The following is a 15,438-nucleotide window of genomic DNA, read 5'->3' on the forward strand; positions in this document are numbered from 1 at the left end:
ATTGACATCGTGTAAAAGAAGCGTCTTGTGTGAATGCTCCACCTTTCCCAATGTGAATCGGCGTTACTCCGCCAGTCTTGGGCCACGGCAGTGCAGTTTGGAGCAGGTAGACAGCAAAGTTGCGAGCCCTGCCCTGCCCTGCCATGCCCTGCGCTCGCGGCGCCTCGTCGCTGTCTCCGGCGTGACGCCAGCGTTATTCGCGGTTCGCTGCCTACCTGAGCCCCGGCACTACTTCCCTCCTCGCGGCGTACTGCTGCCCAAGCTGCACACGGGTATAATTCCTGTTGCCATCGTTGTTGCCCTGTTATACCTCCAGTCACCTGCATTCGATTTTCACCCGTTTTGATTCGTGATTAACCAGATGGTGTGTGTACGTCCAGACACTAGAGTTAAGTTCCGTTATAAATGATACATTTACATCTACGTGATAACTGCTATTCACAATAAAGTGCCTGATCGAGGGTTCAGTGAACCACCTTCAAGCTGTCTCTCTACCGTTCCACTCTCGAACGGCGCGCGGGAAGAACGAGCACTTAAATTTTTCTGTGCGAGTCTTATTTCTCTTATTTTATCGTGATGTTCATTTCTCCCTATGTAGGTAGGTGCCAACGGAATGTCTTCGCAATCGGAGGAGAAAACTGGTGATTGGTATTTCATGAGAAGTTCACGTCGTAACGAAAAACGCCTTTGTTTTAATAATTGCCACTCCAATTCACGTATCATCACTGTGACACTATCTCCCCTGTTTCGCGATAATACAAAACGAGCTGCCCTTCTTTGTACTTTTTCGATGTCATCCGTCAGTCCCACCTGATGCGGATCCCACACCGCACAGCAATACTCTAGACTAGGGCGGACAAGCGTAGTGTAAGCAGTCTATTTAGTAGACCTGTTGCACCTTCTAAATGTTCTGCCAATGAATCGCAGTTTTTTGTTTGGCCCTATAGACTGGATGTGTCAGCAACTAAAGTAACGGAGTAGGTACAAATGGCGAGCGTATTTATCTCGTTGTTCAACGAGGAGAGCACTGTAGGATTATGATATGATCCGTGTCCAGTTAAGCAAACTGGCATTAAAACGCGGAAACGCTCTGGCACGCAAAACGCCGAAATGGTATTTCGATGAGATTATCGCACAAGTTCGTAACGTACATGTAACAGTGATTGTTATTCCATAAATTACAGTGTTCGAATACTGCCTGCGAGCTGACGTACATTTCCGATTTGATATTTTACGAGAGTGGTTATAAATGTTAACTTCTTCCGGTAGTGTCGTCTGATTTCATCCGCACAGGCTTACCAGATATCCATGTTTCTTAAACGGGAGAGCTGTAAGAGATTTGTCTTCTCATGCAAAGCGCAGAAAAAAAGTGGAGTGTGGTGAGCTGCACTGCCTGTAACGTTGAGTAGCTGTACACTTGCTAGATGTGTACCACAGGTGTCTGTTTGTAGAAAGCACACCAAAGCGGAAAAGCGTACATGATGCAGTGCGAAGAAATACTGCTTGTTAACCCGTAAATCTGCTTGTCCTCTGCGAGTTCCGTATTGTTAGATGGTAGCACTTGGACATTTTCAGCGGTCGGTTAAGTATGTGGTGTGTGATCATATAGGCAGGAATTTACTCTAGAACCTTAGCAGAGCTAGCAAGTACGCAGTGGTTTCTATATCTGTCCTCCGGATGCCACCTTACGGTGTGTGGCGGAGGGTACTTGCGGTACCACAATGTTTCCTCCTCCTCCTAGATTTGCATTTGGGACGAGAAGGGTTCCGATCCCTGTCCTGGTATACGTGTTTATTTATCATCGACCAGCCACCACTTCTTTTAAAGCAATGGGGTCATTTTACAACGTGTATAAAATTCAGTCGTATATCAGCCTTCAGATTCTTCTACCAACGCCCGCTATTCAAGCAAATTGAAGTAATACCCCAGAACTTAGTTGAACTGCGGAGTTGAACGTACTTCCACTGTGGAACGGATCCCCGGCATGTCGAAATAGTCCACGGCGTGGGCGTCTGATGGAATTACCGTCGCTGCGTTAAACAGCGCGAGAAGCGCCGAAATATATGTTGTTTATCTGCAAAGCGAGCTCGTAAAGCCAGCAGAGTGACGTACGCGCGGCGGGCGAATTTGTCTTGGCACGTGCGGTCGCTCCTCTCACCCTGCTCTCTTGTTCCTCGCTTTTTTTATGACGGCTGTCGAGCGCGGCGAACGGCGCGAAACGCTAGACTGCCGAGAGTCGCACGCAGTCAGCCAGGCCGCGCGCTCTCCTCTTCCTCGTTTATTCTCGGCGTCTGAAGTAACGCCACCGCTCTCTCCGGTGATGTCGGACGAGGCAAAGAACCTTTAGTTTCGTCTACTCCCAGCCAAATCTGTTTCGAGCTATGCCGTTTGCCAATGGGACACTGACCTGTAAGTGTTTATCTGTCTGAACTCGGTCGGATACCAAATATATTTTTTGTTTCGCGTGGTTGCCGTCTCTCTACGGCAGGGCTTCCCAAGCTGTCGCCGGCTCTTTCTAGGGGGTCCGAGGCCACCTTTCACCAAATCGTGTAAAATAATGAGTAAAACTATTGAATAAAAATTTGAAAATCAAATTCATCACTTTTTTTTCGTGTGAAAAACGTGTACTTTACCTTCAGGTCGTATCCCCAAGCAGCCTTTGCGGTTCCTAAGTGAGAACGTATACACAGTTTAGTGCCGGAGATTGTGGCTTCTCTGATCGACTGTTTAGCAACAATACGGAATCGTTTGTGCGCTGCTCACGGCTCTAGATGCGCTGAAACCTTGTACGCATGCGCCGAGCGAGCTTTGTCGACCAATCACAGCGCTCGCTGGGACGTATGCGGCCCCAGGCATCATTAAATGTTAAACTTGCCTTGTCAGTGTACTACATGTTTCATAAGTCGAACAGCGAACAGTTTGGACGTGACGTTGATTGCTCTTGGAGGAAGAAAGCTCCATCGTGTGAAATTTCAGTTACTAAGTAATTTTAATCAGGCTATAGTGTGTTGAACAAAGGGAGTAAATCCATTAGTAAGTGTTTGGATACAGTGGAAATTCAAATTGGATCGTTAATTTCAAGTTGTTTTCATTCATCTCTAAACCAAAGACTATTGATACTTCGGGGGGGGGGGGGGGGGGGGGGGCATTGGGAACATGGCACCTGCATTAAGAAGCTTTCAGTTCCCATGGGTTTCGCTCTGAAATTTGAAGTTACTGTGCTCTTGACTGACTAGGGGTCCGCCATGGATTTTCGACTGAAGAAGGGGTCCGCCAGCTGAAAAGGTTGGGAAGCCCTGCTCTATGGTATGCTCATTAGCGTGGAGGCGTCGAGTGAATAATTTTCAAGTTTTCGTTGTTTTCAGGATATTGTATTTAGTTGACGTGTCACGACTAAATTATGCATCATACCAAACGTCAATACCAAATCTTCCAACCAGTTTCACACTTTTCTAGCTACAGTGGAACCACGTTCAGCAGGCAAGTCTGCGCACAGAATTATTGTAATGGGAGATGGTAAGACAACGGGCCGAGTCACCCGCGTGAAGCTCGCGTCGCAGCACGGATTCACGGAACCCGTACCACTTTGGAAAACGTGTGTCGCAAGTAGTTGCCAGACGTCGAGATGGAAGCCATCCAGTCACGTGTCGCGCTGGTGGGAGCGCCCACGTCGACTCAGGGCAGTCCAGCGACGACTGGCTCTTGTCTGTCTCCTGCAGGTGCTGCCCGCGTCTCCCTCGCCAAGATATTGCGCTCGCTGTGCACGGAAAAACGAGACACACCAACTTGACACAGTGCCAGTACCTAACGAACACCCTCCAAGACAAAGAAAAGGTGCACCCAAGACGGAATTATCTTGGAGGGGGGGGGGGGGGGGGGGCGGCGGACATAACGCTTGCGGAGACAGTTATTGACGTACTGTAAGGTGGTATTTGTTTAGATTCTGACACACTTTTGTATGATACAATCATAGCCGATTTCGACCTTATAAGGCCATCTTCAGGTGTTACGTTAGAGAACAGAAAAGCTTAAATTATGACGTGAAACTAGTGCAGTTATTTTCACTATGTCTGCTTGGAAGCTTACTGAACTGCTATTACCATGCATATAGCCATAGAAAAAGTATTAATACATTTTCGTTCATGTAGAATAACTTCATTTATTAAAAAATGGTTCAAATGGCTCTGAGCACTATGGGACCTAACATCGGAGGTCATCAGTCCCCTAGACTTAGAACTACCTAAACCTAACTAACCGAAGAACATCACACACATCCATGCCCGAGGCAGGATTCGAACCTGCGACTGTAACAGCAGCGCGGTTGCGGACTGAAGCGCCTAGAACCGCTCGCCACAGCGGCCGGCTTCATTTATTAGAACAAAAGATCACAGCCAGACATATTAGTTGGTAAACTAACAGTATGGGGTTTCCTTCTCAATCTGTACATATAAAAGAATGAACTAAATTACCCTCCTGCAGAGATTAGATATGTGGCGCCTAGAAGCCAAGGGGTCCAAGTACAAAAAACATTATTTCGAGATAATTGGACTCAAAGTTAAAAAAAAAATTCAGTAGGTCATGTTTGGAGTTAGGTAGTTTTGTTTACATTGCCGTGTAACTCAGCGATATCGTTAATCATAAAAGCATATTAAAACGTTATTTTAATTATATACAAACATATTTTTATATACTGAAAGTTCGCCATGTTTTGTACGCTGCACTTGCGCCTCCTGTACACCTGCACGTGGACCCCTTGCCTACTGAATGTAGGTGAATAATAAAATTATTTTGAAAGTAGAAAAGCACTTATCTTTACATTTAAGGCCTAAAATTTGAAATTACAAAAAAATATAGCTCAGTTAAAAAACATACAATTTGAAAGATGGAACAAAATACAAATTTCCGTTTTCATTCATCCTCGTCAGTTCCATAAACATTGTCCAGAGCTTCCATCTTCTTCATCTCCGTCACTTAGTTCTGCGTCTTCATCAAGCCGACTTGCTGCTTGGGCTTGAGGCCGAGCGGCTACATTTTTTAACTCCAACTAGAAGGAATGATGGATGGTTTAGTACAAACTGTGCCAGCTCAGTTGGGTGTCTTGCTTTTTGTGGTTGTAGTTTAGGCTTTGTTGTTGTTGTTAGTAGAGTTCGGAGCTTTGCAGGTACTATTCCAGTGGCGTTTTGTTTCAGACTAAGTTGACTGTATGGCTCTAGGTATCCTGCCGAATACTTGTAGTGTAGGATGCCTGGAGTAGTCTTCTTAAATATAAGAATTGGCATTTTTCTGATGCCTTTTACCTTTTTGGGGAAAACCTTATTCAGGGCATCAATATCAACAAAGTCTTGATCTCTTATTTTAGTTACAATAAACTTACGATTTGCTGATGCTACTAGGTTCATCCAGTCGTCCGGAATGTACATGTCTCTGTTTCTTCTTATTTTTTTCTTTTTGATCTCTACGTGCCCAAAGTCTCGGTCATATTCATTGTATGAATGATCAGGTACAAGTAATGCTGGGTGACTGTCTCAATGCCAGTTTCTCTTACTACGTACAAGCAAAATTTTGACGTCAAGTGACTCTTGTTCTGGCCTCTACAATTGTCGGCAAATGCCTCAATGTGTTTGATGTTGCTAGGGAGGGTCTTAATGTATTTTAGAAGGCAACTAATTGTTTCCTGACCCCCCCCCCCCTACTTGTTGGCTTGCCCCTCAAGCCAGATGTACATGTTTCAGGTACCGTCTTTGAGATTATGGAGGTTGTGTGTCCACAGTTGTCGCATACAATACTCCTTGGAATTTCGTAACTCCAAGCATTGGCATCATTGTTTGAAGGTCAAAATAGAATGATGTTGTATCTTTTACTTTGTGTTTGGTGCTTTTTTCTTTTAATTCTTTTATAGCTTCAGCCTTTCTTATGTGTAATTCTTTTTGATTCATCGCCAACTTTTTTCCTTCTTCTGTGCCATGCAGAATTTTTATTTGGAACTTGTCGCAAGTGACACAGGTATCTGTCTGAGCCCTAGGAAAACCCAAATTAAACTGTCTGCTGAAAAGTTTTCGATAGAAGCTTTCTTTTTCAGGCACGATTCCTCTTTCTTCACATGACTCTTTGTACAGCTTGTACACAATTGTTAGGTTTAAATCTATTGTTAGGAACATTTTATTGACAGCTTTTGCTCTGCTGTAGTAGTGACCTGAGTACTTAGGGAAACTTGTAATGTGTTCTTAAATAACTGCCACTCTTACTGCTGAAATTTTCTTTACAGGCTCCATTTTACCTCTTTCGTCTCGCGTAGCCATACCTGATGGGTTTTCTTTCAATTTTAGAATAATATTTCTTACTCTTTTGTTTGATGCATAAAGGATTCTCAAAAAACTCTCTGCAAACTCCGTAGCCATTAAGGTTGTACGTAACTAACATGCCTTTCCTGCTAATTCTTTTCGCTTTTTGATAGCATTCAATTCTCCAGCACTGTGTATGTAGGCCGTTTGCAGTTCTCACCTAGGTTCCAGTTTGCCTCAAATATGACTTGACTTTGCTCTTGTGGAATATTTTCATTGCATTTAAAACGACAGTAGTGGTTGTACCGACGGACCTTCTTAGATGCATGATATTTCCATTTGCGGTCACGATATGCCTTGCCGGAGTTTCGTAACTTCTGATTTTTTTTTATCGTTTCCAGAGTTCCGCTCTTCGAACTCGATGTCTTCCAGGTCGCGTCGGTAGTGGTAATGTACTGTCCGGTAAATCCTCGATAGTTCCCCTAGCCACTTCAGCCTCTGGTATTCCAGCTAAAAGGAAAAATAGGATAGAAAAGTGAGTTACATTTAGAGTACGAAGTGTGGGTTCAGTTAGGCAAGGAGTTACTTTAGGTCAGAGTAGGGCTATGAATAAACCAAAATATGCTGGTAAAGTAAAATACGTATTCGTTATGAATTTTTCATTTCAAAGGCCTATAAAACAAAGTTAACCTCTCAATATTGGGGTACCACTTTCATCAGTTTTACTTGCTGTTTCATCATCATTTCCGGGAACAAAATTGAGATCTGCATCACTATCATTCCGTCTCCGAATGAAGCAGCATATAAGAAATTCAAACTAGATTAGCCGAATAGTTTTTAAAATATTTTTAGTCAATAAATAAACAAATATCTAGAAAGGTTACTAACCTGACTCAAATGAATCTTCACTTTGTCGGAATATTTTGCAATAAACTTCTAACTTTTGAAGTTTTAAACAATCCTCTTTCAGTTTAATAAACAATGAACTGGTTCAAAACAATGAGAAATCATAGTTTTAATGTAAACACCAAAATGCACTTTAAAAAAAAACTGTTAAGTTTCATTAACAAACATCAATTTGATAAAAACGTGTAACACTAATGCTCGTTACCTAACAACAACAACAAAGCAATTTGCTCCTTTATTTTGTTGGAGGGATCCAAGTGACAACTTAGACCTCTTGCGCTGCAAACCACTTACTATCCCGAGTTGGTTTAGGTAGCAGCACCTGTCAAGATATGAGCTTGGATCTCTTTTTCCAGTCAACAGATAATATTTATTACTATCCATTTCTTCGCTTCATTCTGACAAAAATGTCACTTGGACCCCTTGGCTTCTAGGCGGCACATATACATTCTATGCCAGATGGCTTCATATATTGGGGTAAAAGGATTCATACACACACATAAAATTACCATACACACAAATATAACGACAATGTTAATAACTTGTAGGCAGTTCTTTTCTACGTATCACTTCTGTTAACCTGTCTGGCATGGATTGAACCAGTTTTTTGGCAGTCTGTGGGATAATATTTTGCCATTCTTGTTGTAGACACTGTACTGGAGCAGCCTTATTTCGTATTTTCTGACCATTTTTCGAGCGTACTTCAAAGATTATCAATTGCATAAAGATCTGCATTCTGTGCTGGAAACATGAGAACGTGAGGGAGGGGAGGCGGGGGGTGGGTGGGTAAGGTACAGCCACCACAGACGAATAAGTTAGCGTCATTGTCTTGTTGAAAGGAGTAACCTATGCTTCAAGCCAAGCTGTCAACACTTTTAAGCCGATTTTTCGTCGGCATATTTAAATGTTACCTACAACAAAAACAAGTTTCCCACCACCAGATGTAGTCATACATCGCCCATACATGAATCCTTCAATACCGTGCTTTACTGTGTGTCGAATGTTCTCGAGATCCAGCTCAGTATTTTGTCATCTCCTCATCAAATTTCTGCCGTTATTTATCTGAAGCCTTCAGCAGGAAAAAGTGCAAGGAAAAACGTGTGATCATCTCGAACGTGTAACACCACATCGGAAACTGTATGGAGTAGCAATTCTTGGGAAGGACGTACATTTTTGTGACCAGCTTCTCGTTTATTGTGAACTTACTGTGTGTTTAAGAGGTTTAATCTTACTCGTATTCAGAAAATTTGTTAAATCCGCCTTGGGACTGGTGGATCTTTTTAAAGATGGTTAAATTATTTGTGAATTTGGTGTCATTCGTGTTTTAAGGACTGGTGTGAATAATGTTCTTTGAGGGAGCAGAATGATTATATATATTGTGTGTATGGACGTCTGGGTGCTTGTGCGTGGTTTTTTTTTTCTCTCCAGTCGTTAGGTTCTGTGGCTTTTGTGTTTTCGTGTGTTGTGTTTTCATGTGTCAGAAGTTTATTATTTTTCCGTTGTTTGCCGATGTGTCGTGTGACTCTGAAAAGTGCCCGAAGGGAGTTCTGTAAGTACAGTATTGTGAATGGAAAGAGAGGCAGGTGATTCCTGTAAAAGGTCAGTCTACAGACATTTTCTGTGTCTTGTCTACGTGCTGTCTCTGTTCATTGCGGCTGTATGTAAAGATTGGTAACGAAATAGTCATGGGGAACTCACGACGTAATTGAAAATGAAAGCGAAATGGTCGCTTTGGAAAATCCGTTTAAGAACTGTGACTCGTTTGCTGAGGTTCGATACGTCACACTTAAAGGAGTACGAGAAAAGTGGCAAATTACCGGGGAACGCACGAGTTGTTTTTGGAGACGGTAGCGCACGGGCTGGCCGGCCAGCTGGCTGGCTGGCTGTGGTGTTCGCGCGCCGTGCCCGGGAATAGCCTGCTGGGGCGCGCACAGCACCTGCACACCTGCCCCGCTGTTTCTTGGGGCTTGGGGAGCGAGGGGGGGGGGGGGGGAGGCGGGTCGATGCTTGAGTGAGTACAAAAGACTAAAGCTTACTGTGGGCCCATTTCTCTGTATGACGTCACGTTCCTCCTGACCTTATTCGGTTGGGAATGGTGTCCTCTCCTTAGATCCTGAATTCTGCCAGTGGGACGCAATTGATACCGAAGCTGGTTGCTTACACTACCCATGGCGGACGGGTGTGGTTATCTCGGCAGGCTCGGAGGTACCTGACCGTCACGCAGACACGTCACAGAGACACGTGCAGTATGTGGGTTGGCATTGTCCCGTTGGAAAACGGCACCCCGATACTGCCGCACGAGGACGCGTGGTGTCGGCTGCGTCAGAGTGGGCTCGGTCGCCTCCAGCCCCGACGTGAAGTCACTCCCTGAGGCTGTCCGCGTCGTGGCGCCGGCAACGGCGACCGCCGTGCATCTGGCAGAGTTGGAGGACGCCTTCCCCGGCCGCCAGCAGTGCGTGCCTCCCCGTCCCGGAACCATCTGTGTCGTGGTGTTGGCGACGGGACAGCTCACGCGTGTGGCGGTGGTTCACTTGCCCGGCTGGTACTGGTCTCGAGCCAGTGGTGCGGGGCGACGCGGAATGGTGCTGCATGCGCAGGTGGGAAGAAAGGTGACGGCGTGCTGGCTGTGCGGTGCGGCGGTCCCCGCTGTGTGGCCAGCCGTGGTCGACCAAGACGTTGGCGACGGGAGGGCCCGCCCTGTACGTCGCCGTGACGTCCAGTACCGGGCCTGCGTGGCAGCCGAATGCCGCGCAAATCTGGATATTGCGCGATTCCGCCAGCATACCGAATGGCCCCCCACGGTGAGGCCCGCGTAAATATCCGTCGCGTGCTCGTGTCGGGCGACGTTGACTCCGTGTCCTTCGCCGTCGTCCCTCCACGTCTGACGTCGTTCACGCCCCTCACGTACGCTACCTGGCCCGCTAAAAGACTAAACACGAACTCTAATGCACTGTCGTGGCCGCTCTACGGGTCTGTGAGAGCTGAAACTCTAATTTTTCGCGTACCCGTCGATGGTGTGTAGACGCACGCAGTTACACTGACATCCGACCGTTTTATCTGGGTACTTCACTCAGTGTATCTGTCAGAGCAAATCTTGACGCTCAGTTACGTGTTCGGCCATCATTTCTTTTTTGGCAATTACGCTAATCTGTGAACACTGGAGTATTAATCCTGAGACTAGATGCTGCTTTCATACTGTATACTTGTGATATCACGATTTAAGAAACAGTCAGCCGGCCGCGGTGGTCTCGCGGTTCTAGGCGCGCAGTCCGGAACCGTGCGACTGCTACGGTCGCAGGTTCGAATCCTTAGGTTAGTTAGGTTTAACTAGTTCTAAGTTCTAGGGGACTTATGACCTAAGATGTTAAGTCCCATAGTGCTCAGAGCCATTTGAACCATTTTTTGAAGTAACAGTCAGAATAACGACCCTAAAATGGTGGAGAGTGACTACGAGAAATGTGTAATAACAGTCTTTGGTCACGTACTTGGGAGGGCGACGGTTCGAATGCGTGTCCAACCATCCAGATTACAGTGTCCCTCGATTTCTCTTGAAGCTCCGGGCGAATCGCAGGACGGTCGCTTTGAAAAAGGACACGGGCTATTTTCGTTGTCACCTTCGCTAATGCCAGCTGTTGCCTTTTTCGTCGACGCAACATTTAACTGTAATCCTCCTCCCTCGTCAACCTGACAGTGCCCGCACGGCGCTGTGATGAACTGACACAGTCCTCTTACAGATGTCGCAGATAATTGTGCTGCATCCGCTTTTAATGTGCAAAAGAAGTTATACAGTATAATGTCTGCCTCAGAGGTTCATTGGAAGCGTGTTAATAAAATGTAATGTACACAAGAGAGAAGTGCATTATAGAACAGTTTGAGACAAATATTCGAGTTTTCCTCATCAATCTGGAGCCGCTAGCAGCTAGGATTAACGGAAGGGTGGTGCGTCACGGAAGTATTCCGCAGACTGCAGTGCAGCCGCTACCAGAGATTCGTCGTCTGTCACGGAGACACTTACTGTCTGAACTTCGGAGAATCTACACTCCTAGAAGAATCGGGCAGCATTTTACTTCCCTCGACGTAGACCAAGTAAGAAAAATTGCAGCTCGTGAGACGTTGTTCACGGGCGACCAGGGAAGGGGACAAACGGCAGCCGTACCAGAAGTGCTCTCAGCGGAATACGGATGCAGTTGAGGCACGTACATTGACGAAAATGTAGTGCAGTACATGGTGTACGAATGTCGTTTGCTCAGCTGCCATTGCTGTTTGGCACGAGTTAAGAGAGAAGTCAGTGCTGGAGTTGTGTCACAGCATCCAGGGAGGAACTGACAGTTTCTATTCGTGGTAAGTGTATAAGACTGAAGTATTTTTTATTACAATATAGTGCGCAGATGTGTGTGAAATCTCTCAGCGTGTATGGCTTTGTGTTTGGTTGTGCGCTACTGTGTGGCGTTGGCAGGCGTAGTGCAGTTGTTAAGCTAATAAACAGTGTCCGTACAGCGCCGAGTCGATTTTGGAAATTGCTGCAATCTAGCGTCAGCCAGTTTTAACGGGGTTATATTCAGCGCTTCAGCTGTTTCCAGTGCCTGTCCTTCATCGAACAACAGGCACAGAGTTCAGTAAGACCCGAAGTGTACAAGATAATACTGACATTCATTTAAGCGAATTTTGCAGTGAACACATGGTGTGTCCAGAATGAGATTTTCACTCTGCAGCGGAGTGTGCGCTGATATGGAACTTCCTGGCAGATTTAATAACTGTGTGCCCGACCGAGACTCGAACTCGGGACCTTTGACTTTCGCGGGCAAGTGCTCTACCATCTGAGCTACCGAAGCACGACTCACGCCCGGTCCTCACAGATTTACTTCTGTCAGTATCTCGTCTCCTAACTTCCAAACTTTACAGAAGCTCTCGTGCGAGCTTTTATATTTTATGGAAAGAACGACCATGAGAGCAGTTTTTTATTATTTTTTATTGGTTGTGACAGTGATTTTTATCAGATGGTTTGCCTCATGTGCCATGATGTCCATATGGTTTTATAAATGTTAATCCACGTTTCAGGTATGTGGTTCTGTAATAGTTGTAATGTATATAGTTAACTCATGTAAGCCCTCCCTCAGACCTGTTATGTTACGCCTTCACAGATCCAATGATGGCACCTTCAGAGTGCTGAAACCGATAATCTAGTAAACGATATTAAAGCAATCGTGGCTTTTCAATTATTTAAAAAAAATTTAAGTGAATGTTATGTGTGGAATGAAAACGTCATTTCACAAGTAGGCCAAGTCGTATACTCGGAAACAGCGTATTTTTGTTGGAGCAAAGATACCCGCGAATTCGTCGTAATCGTATTACAGGCTGGTTAGAGGTGGTGTCGTCCATTTTCCTTGTGAAGTAGCTCTGCGGAGAGTACGAGTAGCGTGTAACTGGTCACGCGCTGTGTGTCTTTCCGGCTTACCACTTCGCGCGTAGTGCAGTCAGTCCGTCGAATCCGCTACCGACGTTTTCGTGAGACTGCTGCTGTGCGTCTGGTCAGGGCGGATTGGCTCGGCTGTCGGCTGGAGAGGAGCGCCCGCGTCGCGGCGGCGAGGCCGGCTGACGGCTGATGGCGCGAGCGCCGCCAATTAGCGCGCCATTTGCGTCGCGTGTCCGCTCTCGCCGTGGGGTCGCTCTCTCGCCCGCCGGCAGTCTGCGAGTGGGCGGCCGACACTGGACAGGCGGGCGCCGCGATGCAGCAGCAGCAGCAGCAGCAGGGCGGGCAGCGAGCGCGCGCCCTCAGCCAGGGCGACGGCCTGCTGTCCGGAGCAGCGGGCCGGCAGCGGCAGCGCGAGGCGGCGGCGGAGCGCAGGCGCGCCGTGCGCAGGGCCAACACGTGGGCGTGAGTACACGGGAGGGGCGCGGCGGAGACTGATCCGACACCACCCGTCTTACGGTCCAAAGCACGTGTCCGTAAACGGATGAAGTCCCGAAAGTGTTTGCTTCGCTGTTAGGCAATTCTGCGGTCCACTACCGTAGTTTATCCTTGACGAGTGGTAACCCGCCCATTCATCTCGTAACTCCAACTCAGCTTTTCGGAAAGTTTTTTATTCTATTTGATTCCACTGGAACACAGTTTATGAACTTATAGTGCACGGTCGAAGAATATGACAATTCCAATCCCAAAGAAAGCAGGTGTTAACAGATGTGAAAATTACCTAACTATCAGTTTAATAAGTCACAGCTGCAAAATACTAAAGCGAATTCTTTACAGACGAATGGAAAAACTGGTAGAAGCCGACCTCGGGGAAGATCAGTTTGGATTCCGTAGAAATGTTGGAACACGTGAGGCAATACTGACCTTACGACTTATCTTAGAAGAAAGATTATGGAAAGGCAAACCTATCTTTCTAGCATTTGCAGACTCAGAGAAATCTTTTGACAGTGTTGACTGGAATGCTCACTTTCAAATTCTGAAAGTGGCAGGGGTAAAAAAGAGGCAGTGAAAGGCTATTTACAATTTGTACAGAAACCAGATGGCAGTTATAAGAGTCGAGGGACATTAAAGGGAAGCAGTGGTTGGGAAGGGAGTAAGACATGCTTGTAGCCTCTCCCCGATGTTATTCAATCTGTGTATTGAGCAAGCAGTAAAGGAAACAAAAGAAAAATTCGGAGTAGGTATTAAAATCCATGGAGAAGAAAGAAAAACTTTGAGGTTCGCCGATGACATTGTAATTTTGTCAGAGACAGCAAAGGACTTGAAAGAGCAGTTGAATGGAACGGACGGTGTCTTGAAAGGAGGATATAAGATGAACATCAGCAAAAGCAAAACGAGGATAATGGAATGTAGTCGAATTAAGTCGTGTGATGTTGAGGGTATTAGATTAGGAAATGAGACACTTAAAAGTAGTAAAGGAGTTTTGCTATTTGGGGAGCAAAATAACTGATAATGGTCAAAGTAGAGAGGATATAAAATGTAGACTGGCAATGGAAAGGAAAGCGTTTCTGAAGAAGAGAAATTTGTTAACATCGAGTATAGATTTAAGTGTCAGGAAGTGATTTCTGAAAGTATTTGTGTGGAGTGTAGCCATGTACGGAAGTGAAACATGGACGATAGATAGTCTGGAAAACAAGAGAATAGAAGCTTTCGAAATGTGGTGCTACAGAAGAATGCTGAAGGGTAGATGGGTAGATCATATAACTAATGAGGAGGTATTGAATAGTCTTGGGGAGAAGAGGAGTCTGTGGCACAACTTGACTAGAAGAAGGGATCGGTTGGTAGGACATGTTCTGGGGCATCAAGGGATCACCAGTTTAGTACTGGAGGCCAGCGTGGAGGGTAAAAATCGTAGAGGGAGACCAAGAGATGAATGCACTAAGCATATTCAGAAGGATGTAGGTTGCAGTAGGTACTGGGAGATGAAGAAGCTTGCACAGGATAGAGTAGCATGGAGAGATGCATCAAACCAGTCTCAGCACTGAAGACCACAACAACAACAACAAGAACAACAGTGCACGGTCACCTCTTCAAAGGACTCCTCGATCCAGATCACAATAGGTTAAAGTTTTGCGAACAAGTCGCTTTGGTTTCGTATTCGCTAGGACAAATGTATTTAGTAGTGACACGAAGTGGACAGTACGTGTGCAAAATGTGTATATAGACTGACGTGACAAAAGTGATGGGATACCTCCTAATACCTTGTCGGACCTCCTCTTGCCCGGCGCAATGCGGCTGCTCGGCGCGGCATAGACTCAAAATGTCGTCGGAAATCCTCTGCCGAAGTATTGAGCCGTGTTACCTCTATAGCCGAACATGTTGCGAAAGTGTTTCCGGTGCAGGATTTTGTGCACGAACTGACCTCTCGATTATGTCCTGTTCGAAGGTTTTCGTATCGGGCTATGTGAGCATACAAATCATTCACTCGAATTGTCCAGAATGTCCTTCAGATCAGTCGCGTAAAATTTTTGCTCACAGACATCCCGCATTGTCATCCACAAAAATTCCATCGTTGCTTCGGAACATTTAAGTCCATGAATGGTTGAAAATGGTCTCCACGTAGCCAACACAGGCATTTACAGTCAGTCAGTGATCCGCTCAATTGGACCGAGGGATCCAGTGTAGCTCATGCGAACAGATCATCACCATTATGGAGCCACCAAAACAGTTTTGGCAGTGCCTTGTTGAGAACCTCTGCCCGTGGCTTCGTGGGGTCTGCGCCACACTCGAGCCCTACCATCAGCTCTTAACAACTGAAATCGACACTCGTCTGACCTGGGA

At 45.9% G+C, this 15,438-nt stretch overlaps 1 protein-coding gene across 2 annotated transcripts in view; it reads left to right on the forward strand.

Moving 5' to 3' along the window:
* The window catches only part of LOC126281833 (protein bunched, class 2/F/G isoform-like), a 511,962-nt gene that overhangs the window by 461,545 nt on the left and 34,979 nt on the right, over positions 1-15,438 (forward strand). The gene's annotated exons all lie outside the window — the stretch shown is intronic.

Source organism: Schistocerca gregaria, chromosome 1, assembly GCF_023897955.1.
Source record: "Schistocerca gregaria isolate iqSchGreg1 chromosome 1, iqSchGreg1.2, whole genome shotgun sequence".
NCBI lineage: Eukaryota > Metazoa > Arthropoda > Insecta > Orthoptera > Acrididae > Schistocerca > Schistocerca gregaria.